This window comes from Bos indicus, chromosome 18 (assembly GCF_029378745.1).
Source record: "Bos indicus isolate NIAB-ARS_2022 breed Sahiwal x Tharparkar chromosome 18, NIAB-ARS_B.indTharparkar_mat_pri_1.0, whole genome shotgun sequence".
NCBI lineage: Eukaryota > Metazoa > Chordata > Mammalia > Artiodactyla > Bovidae > Bos > Bos indicus.
The window spans coordinates 12,045,658-12,063,073 of NC_091777.1; the positions used below are offsets into that span (position 1 = coordinate 12,045,658).

General features: G+C 59.0%; 1 protein-coding gene and 1 long non-coding RNA gene across 7 annotated transcripts in view; one reads left to right on the top strand and one right to left on the bottom strand.

Moving 5' to 3' along the window:
• Positions 1–17,416, top strand: part of GSE1 (Gse1 coiled-coil protein) — a 395,102-nt gene that overhangs the window by 171,898 nt on the left and 205,788 nt on the right. The gene's annotated exons all lie outside the window — the stretch shown is intronic.
• On the bottom strand, positions 3–2,576 carry LOC139177046 (uncharacterized). Its single transcript, XR_011561430.1, has 3 exons — positions 2,456–2,576; positions 900–1,058; positions 3–279 (listed from the first exon to the last, which is right to left on the bottom strand). It is a non-coding gene; the product is annotated as an uncharacterized lncRNA (long non-coding RNA).

Sequence of the window (17,416 nt, forward strand, 5' to 3'; positions counted from 1 at the left end):
GAGTCCCTTGGACTGCAAGGAGATCCAACCAGTCCATCCTAAAGGAAATCAGTCCTGAATATTCATTGGAAGGACTGATGCTGATGCTGAAGCTCCAATACTTTGGCCACCTGATGCGAAGAGCCGACTCAATGGAAGAGACCCTGATGCTGGGAAAGATTGAAGGCAGGAGGAGAAGGGGACGACAGAGGATGAGATGGTTGGATGGCATCACTGACCCGATGGACATGAGTGTGAGCAAGCTGCAGGAGTTGGTGATGGACAGGGAGGCCTGATGTGCTGCAGAGGGGGGCGCAAAGAGTCAGACACGACGACTGAGTGGCTGAACTGACCAATCCCATGTCATGGGTCTCCCAGGTGGCTCAGTGGTAAAGAATCCACCTGCTTTTGCAGGAGAAGCGGGTTTGATCCCTGGGTCAGGAAGATCCCTGGGAAGGAAATGGCAACCCACTCCAGTATTCTTGCCTGGGAAATCCCGTGGACAGAGGAGCCTGGCGGACTACAAGGAATGGAAGGGATGCTAATGAGTATGGGACCATGGCATCCGTGCCCAGAAGATAGCAACCGGCTCCAGCGCGCTGAGCTTTCTAGGAGTCCTGGTTCAGAACCAGGCCGTCCCCCAGTCTGGTGGCCCAGCCTGAGCCCAAGGGTTTGTGGTCAGCCCTTCACCCCCACCCCATCCTGCCAGCCCGGGCAGGTGGGCCTCATCGCCGCCAGGGGGCAGCAGGGGCCTGGCCACCACTCCAGCCCTGCAGTCCATACCCAGGTCCCCCGGGACAGAGCTGGGCTTGGGGAACTCCGGTCTTGGGGGGCGGTGGGTGCTGGTCTGCTGGCGTCAGTGTAATGGGCCCCTCCCCCAGGGCACAGTCCCTCAACCCCCGATGCCTCTCCTTACCTACCCGGGAGTGAAGGAATGAATGAAAGTCTGTGTCACAGGGCCGCACGTTGCTGCTGGCTGTGGGGTTCTGATTGTTGAGTGTGCTCTCAGGTGGCCCAGGAAGGTTCCCGCCCTACCTGCTGCTCACAAACATCTGTGAGGGTGGAAGCCGGCGAGGGGGCTGCGGGAGAGGAGAGGAAAGAGGTCAAGGCCTGAGAAATTAAATGTTCATCAACGTAGGCCCGTGCTCACAAAGTAGGGCAGAGCCATTAGCACTCATTAAAATTTAATACCTGTCTGTGCTCCGCGGCCCCGTTGGACACTGCTCTAATGATGGGTGGAGAGGGAGAATTCTCAAATAATCGTGGAGGCTGGGTACTTGCTTTCCTCATGTTAACGTGGAGAGGACGGGCTGGCTTTGAGCTTCACCTTCAAGCTAGTGGTTTGGTGGGTCCCTGGGCAATTGAGTCCCCTGCATCTGTTCTTATATTGTGGCTGGTCTTGTCCTGGAAGGTCTCTGCCCCTCCTCCCCTCTGCTGTTCACCCCAAGCTTCCAGGCCCTGCCAGAGGGAGCCAGGCATGGGCTTCCCCTCTGAAGGTCTCTGGGGGAGTTGGCATTAGTTCATTTGTCTTCCTTGGGAAGGCGTCCCCTTCTCCTTCCCCCAGACCATCTTTTCCTGCAGCCAAGTGAACCTTCCCTGTCCCATTGGAAGCATGCCTCCAGGAAGCATGTCTTCCTCGGCGCCGTGAACACCCTCCATGCCAGCCCCAGCTCCCTGGACACACGGTTTCTGTTCTCAGCATGGGCCGGGCCAAGTGCTCTAGAAACTCAACAAGGGGCCCGACTGGAAGCATCCCTGGAAGACTCCCTGGAGGAGGAGGCGCTAAAGTCCTGGGAGGACGTATATGAGAATTAGACCAGTGTAAGGAGGCAGCTGGCCATTCTCAGTTGGGGAGCGTGAGCTTGTAGGAAGGGCGGGAGCTTGGGCACCTTGAAAAAGGGAGGCTGATGTCAGGCCCTGGCCAGGTGGGAGGTGAGCAGGAGGGAGGGTGTGGGGCAAAGTGGGACAGGGCCTGAGAAGGGAGGGCCCGTGCCAGGCGAAGAGTGTGGACCCCGCCCTGAACCCCTGGTCCAAGAAGGCAATGGAGCAGGCCCAGAAAAAGCTAAAGCCTGTGGCAGCCAGGGCTTCAGGGCAGTGTGGACTGCGGAGTGTCTTACAGAGGAACTAAGGGAAGAAACCAAGATCACCGCGTCCCTACTGTGCACCAGGCTCTCCCCACGCGAGGGGCAGCATGAGTCTCCCATTTTACAGGTGTGCAAACTGAGGCAGCGCCAGGGCCCGGTCAGCCCAAGGGTGGAGCAGGAAGATGCAGAGGGGCGTCTCGGAGCCTGCAGGTCCGGCCTGGCTGGACACAGGTTGGCACATCCACCAGCCGGAGACACCTCCCAGGGGCCAGTGCCGAGCTCTTGTGGCTCCGGCTTTGGGCCGGGCACGCTGCCCAGCCCTCACCGCATCAGCTCCCAGCATCCCTTCCCACCAGGGCTCCCAAGAAAACCCTTCACATGTTTTGACTCACCCTTAATAAATGCGCCTTCCATCTGTCACCTCCGCCCTCCCTGCCCACACTCTCCCGGGGCCTGCCCAGAGCAGCTCCTAAATCATCCAGCCTGCCTCCGCCTGGCCCCCCGCTGCCCTCCCCCCGTGCCCCGCCCCCCCCACCGCCATGCAGCCTCAGCCCCTCGCCAGCCTGACTGCAAGCAGAGCACGCCCAGAATAGATTAGGAGGGAGGGGAAACCTCAAACGTCCAGGCCCTGCAGAAGAGGCGCCTGGGGAGTCCTTCAGGACTCAGGGCCGCCCCAGACCAGACCCGGGACCCCTGGCCTGGGGCCTGGGGGGTGCTGGTGGGCTGTCCCCAGGCTTCTTTTTGTCCACTGAGCTCCCTCCAGGGGCTCTGGGGTTTTCCTCCTTTTTTGCCCCGGCTTTCTTCCTCTAGAATGTTCGCTCAGGTGCCATTAGAGCCATTGAACACATCCTCTCAGCCTGAGGCAGCCGCCCCCAGCCTCAGTCTGCCTCGCTCATTCAACAGCTCATGGTCCTCATCGGAAAACCCACTCAGATCCTGCGGGAGGAAGGTGGGGTGTGAACCTCCGTCCCTCCTGTTCCCCAGCCACCCCCAAGCGCCTGCGGGCCGGGGGTGGGGGAGCAGATAAGAGTGACAAAGTGCAGCTTCTTCTGGGCCAGCTCAGGCCCTGGGCTGTGGGGTGGGGAGGGGAGGGGAGGGCTTGAGAGTGGGCGGCGTATCTTGTCTCAAGAGACAGGAAATATCCGGCCACAGGCCCTAACGCAGACAGGTCCCGGCTTGAACTCCAGAACAGAGCCGGTTATCTGCCCCTGTGATGCAAAAGCTCCCCTCCGCCACCCAGCACCCTCTCCCAGTTCCCCGTGGGAGGAGCCGCCACCCCGGGGCGCCTGGCAGAGCTGGCCGCGGTCTGCCAACGCCTTCCGACGCCAGGCCGCTGCCAGAGGCGGGCTGCCCACCGCCAGGCGCCGGCGGAGGAAATCCGTTGGCTCAGGGCCCGGCGGGTCCCTCCTCTCCTTGACGTGGGGGTACAGGGCGCTCGGCTGTGCACCCTTCAGGGCGCCCAGGGCGTGTCCGAGTCCTCTCAAGAGCTGGGAATGAACATCCGGGGGCTGCCCAAGTGGACCGGGCCCCTTGGAGGTCACAGGCCTGGTGGGACTGGGACCCAGGGTGTGTCAGAGGAGGTCACATCTGGAAGGCCTTAGTGCTGGGGGCGGCGGGGCCCTGCGAGCAGGCCCTGCTTCCTGTCTGTGTGGGAGACGGACTGCCCCCTCTAGGGAGCCTGAGACCTCACGAGGCTTGGGGCCACGGGACGAGGGAGACCCCGAGAGGGACGGAGTGGGGGTGGGTGGGAGAAGGGGCGAAGGGGGTGGCTCCGTCCTGCCGGCGAGGCTGGGAGAGGGAGGGTGCAGGGGAGATATGGAGTGGACGGGAGAGGGGAGAAACCGACACCGCCCCACAACTCGTGGTCCTCCATGAAGTCCAGCAGGGAGCAAGGGAAGAGGTGAGGCTTGGTTTCCCCCACCCGGGGCTGGGGTCCAAATGCCTTTGCTCAGGCCCTTGGCAAAGGGCAGGTTTTTGCCCCCTTTCAGGCTCAGAGAGGCAAAGTGCTGGACCCAGAGCCACACAGCAAAGCTCACCGGCCCTAGACATGTGGCCCTCGGCACACACACTCTCCCTCCCTCCCTCCCTCCCTCCCTCCCTCTCTCTTTCTCTCTCTCTCTCCTTCTCTCTCTCTCCCCCCCCCCCCCTCTCTCTCTCTCTCTCTCTCGCCTGTGTCCACCGTCTGCTGTGAGCCCTGTGCTGCCCTCACCCTCCAGGCAGGTGCCTGGCACTGGGGTCCCCTTGCACTGTCCCAGCCTGGAGCGTGTGGTCTCTGATGACTGAGGCTTGGGAACAGGCTGGTTCTGAAGCCATCATGGCCAAATTCTCAAGCTTCCAAAGTCACCTTCCGGGCAGAAAGCCTGGGTTTCTGACTCAGCCCGGCCTCCCCAGAGCTCCAGGCAGCGCGGGTGGCCCCGCCTGCTGGCCGAGCCGCCATCTGGCCGCCCAAGGACACCCAGCAGCCTCCACCTCGGTTCTCTTTGCTGCTGCTTCTCTGGGGACCTGCTGGCCTCAAGCTTCGGGCCTGAAATGACGTGGGAAGGGGCTCCCGTCCTGAGGTCTGATTTTAATTTGGGCATCTCCCCTGAAACCCTCTGCCGGCGGCTCTCAGAAGGAGGCGTGTGGCTTCCAGGAGCAAAGGAGCCCCAGGAAGCTGGGGCCACCCCTTTTCATCACAGTTCCAAAACCCTGCAGCCCACATTCCACCTTGCAGACCCGCTCATTCAGAATCTCAGGGTGGGAGGGTCCAGGGATCCATGTGTTTTTAAGACTTCCGGTGACCCTGTGTGCCCCCAGAAGAGAAGCCCCTTGTAGAGGTACCTCGCTCTGCCTTCTGGAGTCTGTGGGGTTCAGACCCCAATAAGTGCTGATCTCGTTCTCTACCTCGGTGTTCACATCTGCGAAGTGGGCCTGATAATAGTGCCGACTCCACGGACGGGCTTGGGGATTGAACGAGTTAAGGCGTGTGAAGAACTGGGGTGCCTGCTGGGAAAGCGGGGTGGAGTGTTAGGAATACCATTCTGTAACAGATGGAGGGACCCAGGCAGACCCAAGAGCTCGGTCCCACCCCAGTCAGGAGGCAGGGGCTTGGAGGTAGCCGGCCTGTACCCCATCCCAAATGCATCACTGTCTGTCTTCGGTGAAGCGGCTGTTCCCCTTGGCGTGTCTGCAGCGTGGGGACCTGTCTGCCCCCTGTGGCCGTGGCAGGAATAGGGGTGACCTGTGTGACCACTGCCATGCCACTGGCACTAAATTCCAGATCTCAGGCAAATCGCTGTGCGACCTGGCGCCTCAGTGTCTCCAGCTGTAAAATGGCACCACGGGCTAGAAGAGAGGGGCCTGCGGTTCGGATGTCAGAGCTCACGGGGGACCCAAAGCTCACAGCCCGTGCCGGGTTCCTGAACCAATGGACAGTGTCCCTTTCTGGCCATTTGGCCTGCTCAGGGAGACTGTGTGCACGTGTGGAGGTGTGCTTAGGCGTACAGTGGGGGGTGACAGCAGCATGGAGCTTTTTACTCCTGTGTGTGTGCTGAGCACCTGCTGTGTGCTGAGCCCCTGGGCGCAGGGGCTACCCCTGTCAGCAGACAGCCGGGGCCACACCCTCATGGGTACAGTTTCCAGGCTCAGCCCCCAGCCCTGCCCCCCTCAGTGATGGCTAGAGGTCATTTCCAGCCAGGGACAGACCCCCCCACCCCACCCAGTCCCAGGGGCTCTGCCTGGACAGTGCAGCTGAATGCGAGGCATGCCAAGTCATACCCTCCCTGTGGCCACTCTAACACCTGCACCCTCACAGCCAAGCCAGCATCTTGAATAATTAATGCACGTTCTTCAAAAGTCAAGAAAAAATACGAATTATCCACCAAAGCTTCAGCCAGCCCTCCCCACTATGACGAGATTTTGAGATCACCAAAGATAAGGGAAAACAAGGTGTGTGTGGCTGTGTGTCTTGTCTGTGTGGTTACATCTTTGCATGGTTGTGTGTGTGTGTGTTAGGTGTATCTATGTGTGTCTGTGTGGTTACATCTTTGTGTGTGGTTGTGTGTGTGTGTGTGTGTAGGTGTATCTTCATGTGTCTGTGTGGTTACATCTGTGCATGTGGTTGTGTGTGTGTGTGTGTTAGGTATATCTACACGTGTCTGTGTGGTTACATCTTTGTATGTGGCTAGAGGAAATGACCTCTAGCCATCACTGGTGTGTGTGTGTGTGTTAGGTGTATCTTCATGTGTCTGTGTGGTTACGTCTTTGTGTGTGGTTGTGTGTGTGTGTGTGTTAAGTGTGTCTTCATGTGTCTGTGTGGTTACGTCTTTGTGTGTGGTTGTGTGTGTGTATGTGTTAAGTGTGTCTTCATGTGTCTGTGTGGTTACATCTTTGTGTGTGGTTGTGTGTGTGTGTGTGTTAAGTGTATCTATGTGTGTCTGTGTGGTTACATCTTTGTGTGTGGTTGTGTGTGTGTGTGTGTGTGTGTTAGGTGTATCTACGTGTGTCTGTGTGGTTACGTCTTTGTATGTGGTTGTGTGTGTGTGTGTGTGTGTGTGTTAGGTGTATCTACGTGTGTCTGTGTGGTTACATCTTTGTATGTGGTTGTGTGTGTGTGTGTTAAGTGTATCTACGTGTGTCTGTGTGGTTACACCTTTGTGTGTGGTTGTGTGTGTGTGTGTGTGTAGGTGTATCTTCATGTGTCTGTGGTTGTCTGTCTTCGTCTGTGTGTGCATGATTGTGTATATCTGTGTGTCTCTTTGTGTTTATGTGTTTGTGTGTCTTAGTGTGTGATTGTGTACGTGTGTCTGATTGCATATGTCTGGGTATGTCTGTCTGTGTGTATTCCATGTGGTGTGTGTATGTGATGTGTATGTGTCTGTACCTTTGCATTTTGTATGATTATGTGTATGTCTGTGTATGATTGTGGGTGCATGTCTGTGTGTGTCTGGGAAGGGGATGCGGCAGAGACCTGGCTCTGACCATGCAAATATATGTTTGTATGAGCGGCTGAGCCTGAGGTTTGGTTTGAATATGCAGAGCACATGGGTGTGGACCCTTGACCCTGCACCCTGAGTGACCCCAGAAATCTGCCCGAAGATCAAGTCCAAACCTTGAAGGACTGAATGGAGGAAGTGGCGCACAGGACCCCAGCGTCAGCTCTGAGCAGCCCTCCCGTGGCCCCTCAAAGGGGGTGCAGTCTCTGGGGGCCAAGGGACCCTGCCCAGGCAGGAGAGGGAGTGAGGCGGATGGCATGCATTATTCAGCAGCTCCTGATTTCACATTATTCTCCCTGATACTTTTACAACCTGTCAGTAAATAAAAAGATTCTACATTATTTATAGAAATGGAGCCGAATTGGCCATGAGGATTTAGGAGTGCTATTATTAGGGAGTCCTTGGGACCATTGGAACGGGGCGGGGCGGGTGGAGAGGCTGCTGCCCAGACCACAGGGGGCCTGGTTTGGTTGGTTGGCCCCCAGGGGGCCCGCGGCTGCCATCACTGGGACGCCTCCGCAGAGCCATGCCAGGCGAGTGAGCTGGCCCAGGGGCAGGCGGCACCTCCTCAGCTGGCCCAGGATCTCTGGGGGAGGCTGTGGCCAGCCCGGCCAGCTGTGGCCCCTCGAGGGCTGGCCTCGCGCTGGGCAGCCGCCTGCGGCCACGAGGTGGTAGCAGGGGACCTCCCAGGTTGGATGAGGGAAGGGGTGGTGTGGTGGGGGCACCTGGAGGCTGGTGCTGAGCGAGACGCTGGGAGTGTGCAAGAGGCTCTCATTACAGAGTGTTTATGGAGCACCTACTTGTACGCAAGGGGCTGCGGAGTGTTGAGGCCTGGGTGCGCTTCCCGGGGATGTGCAGCATTTAGCCTGATCCTTTGTCCTCAAACCAACAGGCCATGAGTCCGGTCAGGTTGGGAAATGGCGTTGCAGACGGTTCAGGCCAACTGAGCACGCACGTCCTGGTCTAATGCCCCACACTGCCTGGTCCCCTTGTGGACACCGCGTCTTGCCCTGCCCTGCCTGGGGCGCTTCCCCAGGGGCGTCCGTACCTCCTATTCTAGGCTTTAGCCTTTAGCAGGTGTGTGGGGCTGCCTGGCAGCCACCCTCCCAACAAAAACATAATTCTCAGCCTGGGTGCCACCAGCTCCCTACCAGGATACTTTAACTTTGCACTCTCCACCTGGATGGTGGTCTACGTGTAACTGAGCACATTCTGGTTACCGGATGACCACCCTTTAACTGAGCATTTCCAGGGACTCGGGGCACACATCTGTGTGCAGTCACGTCTGCATAGAACTTCCCTAGGGACAGCGGTGAGTGCCACCCGCCAGGCCTCTCAAACTGGAGCCTGGCACATTAAGAGCACCCACTGAGGGAACCACTTTCTCACAAGCCCTGCAGTCCCCAGATTTGAGGACTGTTGGCCCAGAGAGGGCAAGAATCCTGTGCCATTTGTCTGGAAGCCTAGCCTGCAGCACACGTTAAGTGCCCTGTGGTGTCTGGCATTGAGTGGGTTAAGAGTTATCCGTCCTTAGGAACCTTGCTGCCCACGGAGGAGGCAGGATGAGCCAGCGGATGCTGAGCCTGGCATTTGATCTATCCCTGGGGCCATGGCGTTCTCTGAACTGAACCCAGCGATGCCGGGGAGGCCCAGGGGAGCAGAGACTTGGATGGGATGGAGTCAATCAGAGAAGCTGGCCATGAAGGGGAGACTGGAGTGGACCTAGGAGGAGTGGAGCCTCTTGTAGGTGACAGAGAGCAACCTCGCAGCTGAGAATGAGCTCACAGGGCCCGTCATGGTGTGATGGAGAGTCAGGGCCAGGCTGAGCTACAAGAGCTGAGGTTGGAGGAAGGATCTTGGGTAAGAAGCAGGGCTCTGCCAGCTCAGCTGAGTGTGGGCTGCGAAAGCACAAGCCAGTGCTTCCCAGAGGAGGTGCCCCAGGCCTGTCTGGCTGGGTGCATCAGCTATCCATGGCCGCATAACAAATTACCCCCAAACCTGGCGGCTCCCAGCAGCATCTATTATCTCCCAGTGCCGGTGGTCAGGAATCTGGGTGCAGCCCAGCTGGATCTCCTGCTTCAGGGGCCCTCACAGGCTGTGATCCAGGGTGGGCCAGGGCTGCCATCTCATCTGAGGGCTCACTGGGGGAGGACCCACTCACAGCCACTGGCAGGATTCAGGTCTTTGAGGACCGTTGACAAAGGGCCTCAATCCCTGGATGGAGGTTGGCTGGACGCCTCCCTCAATTCCTTGCCATATGGCCCTCTCCCACATGGCCGCTCACAACATGCTTTGTCAAAGTGAGTAAAGCAAGAAGGCAAGAAAGTGCCGGGGAGGGAGGGAACCAGCATCTTCTAAACAAATCTCACGAGTGACATGCCATGTCTTCTGCCGTATCCCGCTGGTTGGAGGACAGTGGTGCTGGGCAGCGCCCCTTACCCACCCTGTGCACTAGTGCGTCCTGGAGTGGAGGCGCTGACCCCTCGGGGGCCCTCTGCCCTAAATTAAGGGGCAGCCCACGGGAAGGCAAGGTTGAATTTCACCTTGTAGTGGGACCGAGAAAGATGGAGCTGGCCCGACCCACAGACCCTGGGGGCTGTGTCCTGACCCATACCTGGGTTTGTGCCCCTCCCACGCCTCACCCCGCAGACATGGAGGGGATACCAGAACCGGAGCCTCCCGCTCCCCACACACAGCTGGCTGCTGCTCTGGGGCAAGACCATTGCTCAGCCAAAGCTTCAGGCACCACCACCCCCCCGCCCGACCCCATGCATACTGTTGTCTCATCAGACCTCATGTATAAGACACAAGTTGAAAGATGAGAGAATTCCTCTTGTGGTTAGGACACTACACTTCCACCGCAGTGAGCACGGGTTGCATCCTTGGTCAGGGAGGTAAGATCCCACTAGCTGAGCAGCAGCGAGGTTTAAGAAAAAAAAAAAAGACAGAATGATGAAGGGTTTAAAGGCAGCAAGCAGAGGGCATTGAATTCCAAGCACTCGCCCTCTGGAACATGGGGCCTTCTGAGTGCCCCAGGGCCACCGAAACAAATGATCACAAACTCTGCAGTTCAAACAGGGCGTTTATCCTCCCGTCGTCGTCCTGAAAGTCCAGAATCGGTATCGGGGGCTGAAATCAAGGTGTGGGCAGCGCCGCGCCCCCTCTGGAGGCCTGAGGGGGATCTGTTGTGGTCTCTGCCGGCCTCCGCGGCGGCCGGCGGCCTTGGGCTGTGGCCGCGTCGCGCCCACCTTGAGGGCCAGCCTCTCCACAGCACGCTGTGCTATGGCTCTGCATGGCCCTCCGCTCTCTGGATGGCAAGCTCCGTCTGCCCCCTGCCTGGGAGAATGCCTGCGGTTGCACTCAGGGCCCACCTGGGTAACCCAGGCTCCCCTGCACTCAGAGCCTCACCCTCATCCCGCCAGCAGAGACGCCTCCTTCTGGTGTGCTGTGTGCATTATGCAGTAACATGAGGGCAGGCACATCTTTGGGGGCCAGCCCTGCCCCAGCCCTGTGCCACTCCCCAGGCCACACACGCTCCCGATGCCACCCTGCTGCTTGTTCGGTGACAGCCCATAAAGCCGAGCCTTTGATCCACATGTACGATGTCAGATTCTACTCGTGGAGGGCCTGGCTTCTGGAAGGTTCCATGCTGCCGCCAGGAACCCACAGGGAACACCTCTCCAAGCCCCAGCTGTTCTGCTCGCCTCATGGCTGACCCATGGGGTCAGAGCGCTTATTCTCATTTCAAAGCCTGTGTGTTTCTAACATGCCCTGCCAACCCAGCCTGACAGTTGGCGGCTGTCACATGTCAGTGGGATCCATGGAGTCGCTGGGTCCCTGGCCCCCCAGGAGTGCTGACCCAGGAGTGCACAGCCAGGCCTGGGAACCTGCATTGTGGCAAGCATTGCAGAGACGCCGCTCCACCCAGATGAGAGCCCCCTAAAGGTGAAGCTGCAGCAGAGAGACAGGCTGCCTCCCGTGTCCCCAAAGAGAGCATGTTGCTGGTAGCAGCTGGGGTGTGGGAATCAAGGCACCCATAGAGGGCTGTGGAAGCGGGGTGGTGAGTCCCCAGGAGAAAGGTCAGCGCCCTGAGACGTTGCTGAGGATACCGGGATCGATGCCGCCCCTTCCCCAGCTATTGCTCCCAGGGTCAGGGGCCTTCAGCCCCGTTGAGCTGAGAGCACCGTCTTTAATCGCGAGCATCAGGGACTCTAGGGTGGTGGGCCACCTTGGGTCCCAGGCGTCTACAAACCTCACGAGCCTGTGTCAGTCCAGTCGTTTTTAGCCCACGTTTCTCAGAACATGTATACTTACATGTTACATCCATGCACCACTGTCCTAGCAGGCTGTGCACCTTACAAAATTGACTCCAGAATTGCAATTCTGAAAGGGTTCAGAGAACCCTAGGAGTTACTCTCAGAGCTTCGTGGAGGCTGCACGCATTTGCATATCCATGGCGGGCCCTCACATTCGAAACCACTGTGGTATGGAGGAGGGGATCAGTTAGATGCAGGGCAGGGTGCAGGGCGTTTATGGGACTCACGTAGGACAAGCAGGCCCTTCCACATGGCAAGACACATTTCAGGAACCATGTCACTTGCCAGTGAGCGGTACAGACGCACGTTTCTCAAACTCCCGTGTGTCTGCAGCTCACGGGATGAATTTTCCGTTTTACCTCATTACCCAAACGCTACGTGCACATGCGTGCCCTCGAAACAGTGTTTGGGCGACTCGTGTTCCCTGTCCTGTTGAGTGCCAGAGAAGAAAGATTCTCACCCCCTCCATAGAATGCGTTCACGACTCCTTCTTGGGTCTCAGCTCGCAGTCTGAACAAGAAAGGTGTGAGAGTCGGTGCCACGGAGCTTCCGAGAAGGGAATAGATGGTCATAGACTAGAGACACAGAGAAACGATGTTAGCAGGGGTGGATTTTATACTTGGGGATCCTGGCTTCTCAGCTGGTGGTCTTCCTGTGTCCTCTCCGTGTCCTCACAGGACCTAGAACATAGAAGGGCTGAGTGCAGTATTAACAACGGATGGATAGATGGACAGATGGCTACATAATGAACCCATCATGACACTAGCAGGCTCCAGGTGCCAGAGGTGTCCGGATGCTACAGACCCACATCCTAGAGCTGAAGCGCCTGTAACCCAGGCCAGGAAGTAACTGGGTCCCCTTCTCACCCCCAGCCCCCTCGCAGGCAGACAGCCACCACCCCGCCAGCCACGTCCCCAGCAGACCCGTCTACCACAGCCGGCCTCTGTTGACCCCTGTGAGTGGGATCTGCTGATTGAAAGAAGGTTCATTCCCTTTGCGGTTGACAAGCCTGCAGAAGAGCCCCGGGGGTGAGGGGTGGGGGGCGAGGCCCCCGCCGGCCTCCAGAACTCAACGGCTTGTCCCCCTGTCCTGAAGGTGCTTGCTGCCAGCCCGGCACTGACAGTTTTATCGGCAGGCGGGCCTGCTAGAAGGATTGTAGGCTATTTACAGTGTTGAGGCCATGGCTTTGCACGGAGACAGTTAACATAAATTCACATGATGGATCCGTTATCACTTCATTGAACTTCTGGCGGACCCATCGAAGGCCGAGCGATAACACACTGTTTCCCGGGTTTGCACAGCCCTGGGATACATTAAATACACTTTATTTATGGCTCACCATCGCGGCACTGTGGGCAGGAGAATGCAGCTTTTGCAACTATCGTCTAATTTTATGATGAGCATTAAAGCTGGGCCTATAATTTGCACCTTTTTATTCATTAGACAGTGGTGCAGCCATAAGTCAAAAAGGCCCAGGGATTTAGATGCCGATCCAGAAGATAAACTATTGACAAGCCAGATGTATTTTTACATTAGAGCGCCTTTACAATAGTTTATGTTGAGAGTGGAATATAAATTGCATTATTAAATATGAACCGCTCTTGGAACCAGTGCTCGCCAGCGAGAGGAGTTGGTGGGGGGCGGTGCTCCGAACCGGGAGCTGGGAGGGGCCGCCTAATTTCTCAAGGTTGAATGTGTGATTCTGCTCTGTTCGGAGTCCCAAGTGGGAGCAAGTGGCGTGATGGGATGTGAGCAGTGGGCTCAGTCGGACCCGCCTCTGAGCAAGGTGAGGTCCGGGGGTACCCGTACAGTCCGGCTGCCCCCAGGAAAGAGGGCTCAGTCAGCTGCCTGGTCAGACACGCCCACTCACTCCCTGGCGGGGTGTGGAGGAGTGGTCCCGGGACAGTGGTGATGGAGGGTCCTCGGCTGACCTGCAGGACACCCAGCAAACCCTTTGCTGGGTGTTTTCCCACCACCATGCAGAGTGTGGCAGGAATTTGAGGGCCTGGTACATAGACTCCTAGGAGATCACTAATTTCCTGGTCTTGCGTTGACGTGGAGGCCGATCAGCGCTCTTCAGCATCGCTGCCACTGACATTCGGGGCTGGACCATTCTCTGTGGTGGGGCTGTCCTGAGCACGGTAGGACCTTGAACCACATTCTCAAGCTGTGACCCACGAGCTGCCCTCCGCACCTGCTCCCCTAGGTGCAACAACCCCAAAACGTCTCCAGGCCTCACCAGCCGTCCCCTGGTGGTGAAACGGCCCCTGGTGGAAGCTGTCAGGCGCCCCACATCAGGAGCCCTGAGGTCACGCTCCAGCTCAGCCGCTGGCCACCCCGGTGGTTTATTTTGACTTTCCTGGCCTCTGTGTTTTCACCAGCGGGAGGATGGAGTCAGAGCGGTGGATTTCTGACTTGCTCTGCTTACCCTCCTGTGTGGTTCTAGAAGGGCTGGCACGGGTGTGTGTGGACAGCCGCAGGCATCCCCCGTTGCTGCTGGTTTGGTGTCTCTGCGTTGGGGCCTGCAGCCCTCTTCTCCATCCGCCACCCACAATGGCCCCGGCCGCTGCAGCTGTCCTACAGTCAGGGGGCATTCCTTGGACAGAAGGCTGGATCCTGAGTGCACGGGGAAGGGACAAGCCTCCGGGTCCCAGATGTTCGTCAGCGTCCAGCATGGCTGGACGGCGGTTCTCTGACTCCAGCAGCATCAGTACCCCTGGAGGGTGTGTAACATCTGCAGTGCTGGGCTGTCTCAGCACTTCTGACTCAGTGAGGCTGGGTGGGGCCAAGACTGCATTTCCGGCAAGTTCCCTGGCGACCTTGATGCTGCAGGTCTAGGGCCCGCAGATAGAATCACTGGGCTCGAGGAAGGCAGGGAGGGGTGTGGGGGTTACTCTGGGGCTGCTGGGAAGCAGGTTTGGTGCAGAGTCACAGAAGTGGGGCTAAAAGGCTGACGGCTACAGGACCTGGGGCCCCAGGGCCAGCCCAGGGGCACCCTTGACCACCGGCCCTCAGAGGCGACGATCCAGCTCCCGGCTGCCTTTCCCGCACGCTGCTCATCTCGTCTCTCAGTCTCTGGACACGATGGACTGCCCATCTCCCTCCTGGCTGCCCATCCAAATCAGCACTTAGCACAAACCCCACCTCCTCCAGGAAGCCCTCTCTTGATTGCCCCAGCTTCCCAGCACAGAGAAGCCACTGCCATCTGTGGGGTGTGGTGACAGGCACCGTCAAGAGGCGGTCCAGAGCTGAGAGGATACACGGCCCGCTATGTCATCCCTTCCAGGCTCCACCCCAGGGCCCGCCGGGCCTCTGTGTGGGGAACAAAGGAAACCAAGACAGAAGCAGGGGCACTGGGGGGTTGTCGCAACAGTCGAGGCAAAGACGTGACGGCTCCTGGGCACAGGGTGGTGCTTTGGAGGGGGTGCTCGGCTTCCGCGTACACTTGGAACGCAGAGCTGTCGGGATTTGCTGGTGGCTCAGAGGAGGGAGAGACAGAGGACTCAAGAACATCTCCAAGTCTGTGACTTGAGGGACTGGGAGGCTGGCGTTGCCAGGAGGAACGGGTCTGGGGAGAGGAGCCGGAGCTCCGTTCTGGCCACGTTGAGAGATGCTGTTAGACACCAAGTGGAGATCCAGTTGGCAGTTGGGTATTTGAGTCTGCAGCTACGCACACAGCACCCTTGGTGCACAGATGGTGTGTGAAGCCGGGAGCCTGGGGGAGGCACCTTGGGAGGGAGCGGTGGTGGGGAGCCCTGGGTCTGGAGCTTGCTGACAGCTGAGGGTTGCTGGCTTGGTCACTGCAGGGACCGCAGCGAGGGTGCAGGGCACTGCCCTAAGGGTGGGTGCTGAGACCACCAGGGACCCCCATCTAGAGTTGGGGGGCAGAGTTTAAGAGTCCACCAGCCTTTCCCTTGGCTTGGTGCAGTGCTCCCCAGCCCTGCATACTTGTTCACATCAAGGGACTCTGAAACACCTCCGATGCCCGGCCCCACCCCCAGGGATCCTGATGCAAGCGGCTGGATGGGGCTCGTGCAGGGCTTCCCAGGGGGCGCTAGTGGTAAAGGACCCGCTTGCCAGTGCGGGTTCTGTCTCTGGGTCGGGAGAATCCCCGGGAGGAGGGCATGGCAACCCACTCCAGTATTCTTGCCTGGAGAGTCCCATGGACAGAGGCGCCTGGCGGGCTGCGGTCCATAGGGGTCCCACAGAGTTGGACATGACTGAGTGACTGAGCACACACGTAGCCAGGGGCAGAGAGCCGCTGCTCTGGGAGGGCCAGAGACGTGGAGTGCTGGTCCAGCATCTTAGCCCCCAGAAGGCCCCTCTGAGACCCAGCTGGGACTGTCTGATCACTCCTTCTGCCACCAGGTATCATGAGTCTGTGAAGTGCCCAGGTCTGTGTTAGGGGCTGGGATGCTGACCTGAACAAGACAAGCCCCTTGCCCTCCTGGTGTCTCGAAGAGTCTGGCGGGTACCTCGGCAGACAGTAAACAGCATGCTCATCACAGTGGCTGGAATAAGCACAGGGAGCACGGAGCCTTGCCTGAAATCAAGGAGGGCTTCCTGAAGGTGGTGATGCTTGAGCTGGGCTTTGAAGGCAGAAGAAGTTCCCTCCGTGGAAAACGGGAGAAGGGCCTTCCAGACAGAGGGAACAGTGGGGTGGGCTTGGAGACTGAAACAGTGTGGACGTGGGGCCATGCGGGCAGAGCTCCCCGTGGCTTGGACAGAAGATAAGGGGCCAACGGCAGGGCAGCAGGGGCCTCTGGGGCCAGCGAGCGCTAAAGTGTGCCGACTGGCCTGGGGCCTGAGTCCCTGCTGAACGCAGGGCTGTGCTGGGTTTGGTAGTGGCCCCCCAAACGCATTGTCCGCCTGGAACCTCAGCCTGTGACCTTCACCAGGAAGAGGGTCTTTGCCAGCAGTTAAGATACGGTGATACAGGACTAGGGTGGAACTTCAATCCAAGACCAGGGTGCCTATAGGAAGGTTTTGGGAAGGGACCAGGGTGTCCAGCAGCCACAGGAAGCTGGAAGAGGCAGGAAGGATCACCGCCCGCCCCTGGCCCAGGGCCTCCGGAGAGGTGAACTCAGAACCGTGAGGGAGTGAATTCTGGGTTTTGTAAGGGTTCTTTGTTCCAGCAGCCGCAGGACACTCCTAGGGGACCACACAGGTTTTGATTCTCACCTCGCATCCTCCCAAAGGAAAGCAGGGGAGGCCCCGAGAGGCCCAGGCGGCTCCGGGGCTGAGGCTCCACACCCTGCTCTCTGGCCCCACCGGGCCTGCCCGCCCTCTGGGTCTCACCCGGTCATGCCTCCCCTCGCTGGCCGAGTGGACCCCCAGTGACAGTGACAGAAGCAGGCGGGCCCCTGGTACAGACTGGGTACACCTGCCAGTCCCCTGAGGCTCAGGGGTGATCAGTCCGTGCTGGCCCTGGGATGAGCGGGCTGAGGCAGGTGGCTTCCTGAAGGCATGAGAGGGGGGTTAAGGGCCTCCCGGGCCCCGGGGCGGGGGTAGGTGGGGCGTGTGGTGGGGGGCGCACCAGCTGCAATGCCAGGGGCTTCCCTAAGGGGCACCACCTGGATGCCGCCTGTACTGCTCAGGCCGAGTCACCTGAGCCCCGGGGCTTCAGTCTCCTCCCCTGTGAAATAGGAACAAGAACAGGACCTACCCAAGGGAGGTAGGACTGGCGTGGAATCTGCAGCATTTAGAGCAGCGCCCGACGGGCAGTGAGCCCCGTAGACGGGAAGCCAGGCCATGGGGGTGCAGGCGGAGGCCCTGGTCTCTCCTGAACCAGGTCCCCTGGTGGCCTGGACTCAGGATGGAGGTGTCCAGGGGTCTCTCTGGCCCGGGGCCCAGAGCATGGGAGGATGGGGCCCAAGACATCCTGCCGGGTAACCTCTTTCCAGCCCCTGTCCCGGTTCCCCATACCTCTCTCCGTCTCACCCCTCCCGCAAAAGAGCACAGCCAACAGGGTATTGACTACACACCCCGCTGAGCGAGCTGAGGCAGAGAGGGGCTGAGGACGCCCGGCTGGCCCGGCGGGGCACCCTGTATGGTATCTCATTTA